This window comes from Tetrao urogallus (assembly GCF_951394365.1).
Source record: "Tetrao urogallus genome assembly, chromosome: 1".
In the NCBI taxonomy this organism is placed as follows: Eukaryota; Metazoa; Chordata; class Aves; order Galliformes; family Phasianidae; genus Tetrao; species Tetrao urogallus.
In genome coordinates this window covers 29,751,405-29,759,790 of record NC_136813.1, presented here as the reverse complement: position 1 = coordinate 29,759,790, position 8,386 = coordinate 29,751,405, and positions in this window count along the sequence as shown.

Below are 8,386 nucleotides of genomic sequence, written 5' to 3'. Positions count from 1 at the left end.
CACAGGAAAAGATCCTTGAGTGTTACTGAGATAACAGAAAGATTACGAGCAATGGGAAAACAAACCTCCAGAAAACTATACCTTACTGTCAGTAAAACTGTATCAAATTATGTATTTTTACAAAGGATTTTGAAAATACCTTTGAAATTCCTACAATACCGATAGATTACAAATATTTAGCAATTTTTTCTGTGAAGATTTTTTTTCATAAAACTCAATCTTCACAGAATCACAGAATCACAGAATCACAAGGTTGGAAACGACCTGCAAGATCATCTAGTCCAACCACCCTCCCATTCCTATCAGTGCCAGAAGCCACTAAACCATCTCTTGTAGCTCCAACTTTTAAAGTCACATAGTCTTCAATGAACTACTGGATGAACAGTTCAACTCTCAATTGTCTTATAACTTTGACCATAACACAGATGAGATTAGATTAAAAACTAACATAGATTAAAACTAATCATAGATTGAAATGTTTTTTTCTTTTTCCATATTTTAAGACATTGACCACTTTTTATTGGTTTTGTGTGTGCGTTTTAAAAAGCGCCTGGAGCTTAACACCAGGTGAAATGGTGTATTCATCAGAACTATGATCACTCCAGGAACAAGTTTTTTTCATTCTCTTTGATTGCTCTTCAGAAAGTCAAGAAGGTAATGAACAGAACTGAGGCAGACAGAACAAGCAAAGTTTGAAAACCTCAATCTGTTGGTGAATGGAGCATTGACGTGCATTCTAAGTACACCCAGATGGAGAACTCAAGCCTCTTTGCCATCTGGGGAATCTCCAGCTCAAACAACAGAAGCTTGCAGGATTGTTACTATAGCATAGCAAAATTTAGTTAAGATTTTTTTTCCTTTCCTCCCTCCCCTGGCCAAAATAGACTCTGTTCTTTAACTCATACCTGTCTATATAATGATGTGAAGCACAAAACACACACAGCTGTACAGGGGACTTACTCCTCAGCATGTTGAAATCAATGAACATCTCTATGAGTTAGTACATTTCTACGCTGGGTGTTCAAAGGCAGCTCTGAGGAAAATAAAATAAAGTGAAAGCTGAGAGCCTGCACTGCTGAGTTATAAAACTTCATTTTCTGATTGTTTACATGCAGACATTGTTAGCAACTGTTGGTTTTCTCCTATCTTATAGCATTGATCAAACTTATCCACAGGTGTGCAGATGGAGAACTGGTGTGAGTTTAGTTGTCCAAACATACACACCAGGTGTCCATATACAATGCTTGTTGTCCTCCTGTGGCTGCAAAGAAGGAGAGATGCTCCTGTGATATATCTGCTAGCCATGTGCAGAAGTGTCTGGTTCTGTAATGAGTCTAAAATGACCCTGGACACCAGTGTTCAAGCAACTGAATCCACCTGTAATGATTAAGCATTCTTTCAAAAATTTGTACATTTGGGAGGATCTTGTAATTTCTCACATTTCCTCAAGAAGAGTATTCTATAGGTTTCACTGGTTTGTTTGCTACAGTCTCCTCCCACAGATCCAACTGGAACAGGGACCAGGAGCCTTCTTATTCTTTGGATGAACAAGTGACTGGCATTTCTAGAAGCTTGCTTTCATTCAAGCTCAGGCTGTACAGGGCTCTGAGCACCTTGATCTGGAGACAGGTGTCCCTGTTCATTGCAGAGAAGTTGGACTATGTGACTTTTAAAGGTCTCTTCTAACTCATACATTTCTGTGTTGATTCTATTCTATGAAGCAGCTTTAGTCTTTTGGAACTAAAAATTCCAGTAGTCTCAGCGCAGTGCTCATGTGGTGCTTAGTTCCCAGGATCAAGGTACTGCCTGCAATGCTGGGTTGTCAGACTGTCATGGTCAATCAACACAAGATAAGAGCTGTTTCAGGGGCTCAGTGTCTTCAGAACTGTAAGGGATTGCTAACTGCCCCTTATTTTTTTTCTTCGAGTAACAGTTTCTGTAATCTGCTGAAATTAATACGGCAAAGCTTAAGACAAACTCCTTTCTCAGTTTGCTTTGTTGTCTGAACCAAAAACTCTATTGAATTGCCCATTGCAGTCTTGGATAGTTTCTCATTCAAACTGTGCCCATTATCCTATTTTCTTTTAATTTCCAATGAAGATTCAAATGCAGTTAGTAAGGTCTTTTTTTCCCCCTCCCATGCGCATAACTATTATCTAGTCAGGGAATGATCTTGCATTTGTGTCAAAATTAATTTTTTCACTCCCTTTAAATTGTCCTCTCTTGCTGAAATTACAACACTGAATAATGAACCCTTCATGTTTCAATATCCAGAGGGAGGTGCTTGAATAAATATTTTTAATTGCTCTTTTTGTGGTGAGATTCCCAGTATGAAAAAAGTCCAGAATGTCTTATTAGACTCTAAGCTTTTGCTCCTATTTGTTTTTACAATACCATCCCTGAAGGGACTCTACCTTTTCCCAGGTGAACACAGACCATCCATATATTCAGCCAATATTCAAAGCACTGTAAAAAGGTTTTCACTGGTGGGCATTGGACCTATTATTAGATGCCAGCAAAACATCAAACACTTTTCAGCTATGATATTGCCTGACTCAGTAACATTTTGTTTGTCTGCTTCAAGAGGCCACTTGGTAAATGTTTATCTTTTTCTTATAGAAGCACGAGCTGCTTTCATGTACAATTACCATTTTCAATCACTTGTTTCCCACAAAAATTCTTTATCGTCTGGTGGGCTGACTCAGATTTGCAAACTGAAGTTTTTTTCTACTATGCATTATCAATTTACCTGTGTGTAAAACTAATCAGCTGTTTTCACATTTTACATTTAGAAGAAAGAACAACCCCATTTAAAACTGACACATGAACTTTCACAGCTGAATTTCCACCGGATTACAGAATGGCTAGGGTTGGAAGGGACCTCAAGGATCATGAATCTCCAACCCCCCTGACACATGCAGGGCTACCAACCTCCACGTTTAATCCTAGACCAGGCTGCCCAGGGCCCCATCCAACCTGGCCTTGAACACCTCCAGGGACGGGGCATCCACGACCTCTCTGGGCAGCCTGTTCCAGCACCTCTCCACTCTCATAATAAAGAACTTGTCTTTGCCTTCCCTAAGTTTTTGGCTCGTCCCCTGCCAGTTGAGAACTTCACTTGTTTACTTCTTTTTATCCCCCAAAATCTTTCTAATTTGGCATAGTTATACCTCTTCCCTTCTTCTTTAGGCTTCCAGGCATTTTTTTCCTTCCTTGATGGTTTCTAACAGATGCTGTAAGAAAACAAATGCTCTTGTTACTTTCCTTTTCATAGTTGTTTTTTGTTTTTGTTTTGTTTTGTTTTTTTAACAACTTATTAATTCATAGATTGAAATTAACTTCTCATATTTTGAGGGTCAATGAGCAACATATGTATAGAGATTCTCCAGAATAACTGAGAAAGTAAAATAAAATAAAAAATGACAGTGGAAAGACCTGGAGAAAAACTGAGCAACAAACACCCAATTTAACTGAAAGACCTAAAGGGGTCCTCTTCCTTCTTTCCTTTCTTCCCCTCAAATGTTTGATATTTCATTTCTGTATTGTAGAAAGCATCTGCGTTACTATTAGCTCTTGTAAACTCCAAGACCAAAAGTGAACGTTGCCGCCATGGGTCTTAGTGAAGATGACCAGGGAACCCCCTGAGTTAACAAGAAATAAAGACCACCCAAGAGACGCATATGGAGGAGGTCAGTGAGTTGAGGGGAATTTTTCTGTTGAGTTTAAAGGGAGCGGAAGCGGATCAGAAGGCAGCCAACGTGAGTTTTGCGTAAGATTCTCAGCAGCTATCTGCTGCTTGTGCATGTGCTTGTAGCTCAAAGGGAAGGATTGTGTGCGTGCAGAGACAATACCGCTCGGCAGCATCACTTCTTTTCTGCTTCATCAGAGTAGAAACGTTGAGACACATAGCCATCCTAAAGCCTAGGCATTTACTGTGGGAGAGACTGAGGACACCAAAAAGTCACCTCCATCTACTGAACTATGTACTGTTTATGCACTCTGCACACTTCTGTAAAGGGTAACTTGTGATCCTTTTTTAGGATATCCAAATGTTGTTGCCTCAGGAGCTGTTATTTTTCTCTAGGAATAGAAAGGGAGGAGCGGGGCAACTGTTTGAAATAACCTGCATGAATTTCTTCTCTTGTCCTATTTATGATCTGGTTTTTTTGTGTGTTGAGGAAAAGACAAGTAACTTTGAGTTGACATTGCCCCAGTATTTCTGTTTCTTCCACTTAAACACAGTATCTGAAGTCCTATTGCTTCTTTATCATTCTTAAGTTTAGAGTCTTTAAGTTCTTAAGCATAGGTTTCTATACCTTGTATTGTTGTAGACAGTATTTTTATGGAAAGCACAAAATACTGATTTTCAGTTACAAAATGCCAAGAGACTAAATACATTGAATAAAATTTTTCATTTTACTGCCCAGAACACACCAAAAACTTTGCATGCAGAAATCTACCAGTCTTTCACCCAGAGATCTTTCCTGAATATTTTGATCAAAGTTCCTGTATTCTAGTTTTTGACTAGAATTAGATTATTTGCCCAAAAGCAGGCATAAAAGAATATGGTCTCCCTTTAGGGTCAATGTAAAGGAACACAAACACAAAAAAAACAGAAACAATGCAGGGAAATCCATGAGAGTTGTTGCTCATCTCATAGGTTAGATCTTTCAGAGTGACAGCTTCTCTCTTCCCTGCTCAATGTCACTGATTTGACAGTGGACTTTGGGAACATTTTGAATAGATAGATCTCACCTGTAGCATGGAGAAACTCTCCTTGTTCGGAGTTGTCAGGCTTTGCTCCCTCTGCATCTGAATGAAGGCATAGAAGGGGCTGCATTGTGCTCCTTGACATACACAAGAGATTTCTTTGCTGCTGTTGTATATCAGACAGTTATGCATCAGGCTGGTGATGGGGCGTATAAAGGTGACATGAGATTATGTGAAAAAGCACAAGACAACTGAGTTTAGAAAAGAGAGATTAGAAGATGGCAATTTAATTGCTGGAGAAACAACAGAGAGAAAGGCAAGTTAACCAGCCCCAGCTTGAGACCATCTGGCAGGCATGCACATCCATCGGCTGGAGAGCAGAGGGAAAAAATAAATTCAGTCAAACATCTGGAAAATCTGCAAACCAGCCAACAGTCAGCTGCATAAAGATTGGCTGAAAGCCCATGTGACTGCATATGGTTTTGCAGGGACTTTTGCCCCTTGTTTGGAACTGTTTCCTACCCACTCCAGCAGGAGATCTGCTGGAATGGAAGGGTGAAGAGTAATGCTGTGTGTGCCACATTTGTCAGGTGCCTGAAGCAAGTAATTCCTGCGAGAGCAGGAAGCACTCTTAGCTTTGGTCACCAATTAGAGCTACACTCCACCTATGTATAAATCCACTTTGGAAACAAGTATGAGGGGGCAATGTTAGTCCTACACTCTCTGATTTGTTCCCAGACCTAGCACTTACCAGCTCAGAGACCATGGTGGAACTGTGGAAAGGTTTTGTTTGCTTTATAGTGAACACACAGGAGAGTTTGAATGAGAAGTGCTTTTCGTTCCTCTTCAGCCTTCTTCTTCTCACCTCGTATGTACCATTGCTCCTTATGAAGGTGTTTTTAGAGACACACGTCCTGACAGTGGGTGAGAATATTTTGGAGGTCCTCTCATCCCCACTTTGCTGTGTCCCATCATCTCCCCTGCGCTGACTCCAGGGTCTGGGTACCCATATTAATTTTAGAGAAGTTGCTTATCTGAAAGGAAAGGCACCGTAGATTGAGAATGCTGTAGGGAAAGTGATGGATTTTTTTTTGTTTTTATTTTTTCCCTTGTAATTATCATTAGTGTTAGGAAAGGGCTGTATCTGCTCCTATCACAGCAAGAAGAAAGCATTTGGCAAAGACACTGTAGTTGAGTGAGCTCTGTATAGGCAGTGCTGTATCATATCTATATGTGCACATGCAATAATTGTATGCTATCTTACTGAATGTAGGCCATACAAGCAGTAAGACAAGACTGTTCACAACTGCCACTAGATGGAGAGCTTTAGATATTCTGTGCATACATATGCAAAGATTCAGAGACTGGAAAGGCTGGAAGGTACCTGAATTATCTTTGAGTCTGAGTTCCAGTAAACAAAGAGCAGAATTTTTAACTTAAAGATTTCTCTGTCAAAGTCATCATTCCTTGCTGTGCTGAAACATAGCTTTCAACAAAAGACAGATGCCCTTTCTTTAAAGACTGCAAAAGAGAACCTGCTCAATCCGTACTAAAGTTGTTCAAATAGCTGGTTGAAATATGTACTTCATTTCTTATCATGGCTTAGAATTCTAACTATTGTATTTAAACTTTCATTTATTTTAACATCAAGTCATTAGCTTATAACTGAGAGTTTATCTGCATTTCTTCATCTTTCACCTGTATTACCCTGACCTGGTGTAGGTAGAAGCTGCCTGACATTACTGGAGAAGCTAAGTGCTCACACTTTGAATTGTTAAATTGCATTTTTGTTCTAAAAGCACTAATATAACACTTTGCACAGTTTAAAAAGGGGAAAGAAAAAGCTTTGCTAAATTCTTCTGTCATTAATTTAAGAAGTTCTAAGGAGAGTTCAGTGCTGTGTAGTTTAAGTGAAGCTATCTTGAAATGCAGCATTTGTGACTACAAATTTCTACCTCAAAAAGAGGCTGAGAATCAGTCATCAAATTGTTCCATCAAAGTCCGAAACAATAAGAGCCTTGCTTCCGTCTTTGTCATTGCTAGTTCTGTGAATTCTTTGCATTAGGAAGCTGAATTCATGTAGCTGCCTTAACTCACTGCCTTAACTAAGTAAGCCTTTTCTTTGCAGTGCTTTCACTGGAGTGAAAAGAGTGAATAATATAGTAGAGATGGTTTCACACAACAAAACAGCTTTCTTACTACATCTGTTCTCAGTTCAATCCAATTTCCACATCAGGTTATGTGTAGTTGCAAATACCCCAGAATTAATATGGAGGATTTGGGAACATACAAATGACATGTTCTTGTAGGCTTTAGTGGCATCACAAACAGTGCTTTCCTTACTCACCATACATCAGCAGAGGACCCTCTCTCGTCTTTCCCTCACCACATGGTCTGGCCCAGTCAAGATTGGGGTTAAGGATGCCCTCTGGTCTGGCCTCATCCCACTTCTTGCAGAGAACATTGAATGGATGGAAAATCATTTGCAGTGCAGGAGGAGTAAGCACATTCCTCCTCAAGGCTCTCCTGACTTAGACATCTCCAGGCTGATCAGGGACTGGGTACCCATTTGCCCTGAGCACACAGTGTTCCAGTTCTCCTGTCAGCACCTCTTTCTGAGACCTCCTCAAATCATGTAACCTCTTCATTTGCCTCCTCCCAACCTGCAGCAGGTTGTCCATCTGTGATATCAGGAAAACAGATTCAATAGTGAGGATATAAACAGGACCATGGGGTTAGTTTTCCTCCCTCAACCATTTGCATGTCCAAATGGGAACCCCATCAGACAGTGGTCACCAGGTCCTATGGGAGGAGAACTGGAGAAGAGGGCTTGTTTTGTGAAACAAAGCTTCCTTCCTCTGGAGGTTTTTTAAGCCTTAGTTCTGCTAAGCAAAAATCAATGACCCAAAAGCAAAAAGAATCCTGGCACTGAAGTATTTGCTCTTGTTCATGCACTTATCAAAGACGTAAAGGAAAGTTAGACAGGAATCAGACCTTTCTGAAGTCTGCGTTTTCATAAATATTTCCCTTTAAGAGTTTGTGAAATTGAATTTGGGTTGATAACCCTGCTTTGTTCAGCCAGCCTTACATCTTCAGAGAGCGGTGAGAAAAATGAATAGATTTTAACAAAATGTAATCATGGCAATTCACTACAATGGCATGGAGACAAAGATAAGATGAGAAAGAAGGTGCCGTTCTCTCTGCTTTCCTTGTTCCCTTGTTTAAGTGATAATTTTCATACCTTACCTTTGAAAGATATAATTACAGTAATTGGAATCCAGCTATTTCCAAGAGTTATGCTGCACAGCACTTTCTTCCCTTGGCACTTCTATCTTTTTACCAAATATAAGATCTACTAAATAAATACATAGGGCAAGATTGCTGTGTGCAAGCACTTTGTACTTCTTGGGCAGCTAAGATCTGCATTAATGCCAGCATAAGGTGCTGTAGGAAACCTTGCCCTGGAAAAAAAAGGCTGATTGAAAATGGTTTTAGCATTACGGGTGCAAGGCACGTGCACTGTTTTGTAATGCTGGGTCTCACCATGTCCAAAGGAGGGCTACCGAGATAGTGAAGGGTCTGGAGGGGAAGATGAAGCAGCTGAGGTCCCTTGGTTTGCTCAGCTCACAGCAGAGAAGCTGATGGGAGGCTTCATGGCGGCTGCAGCTCCTTGCTT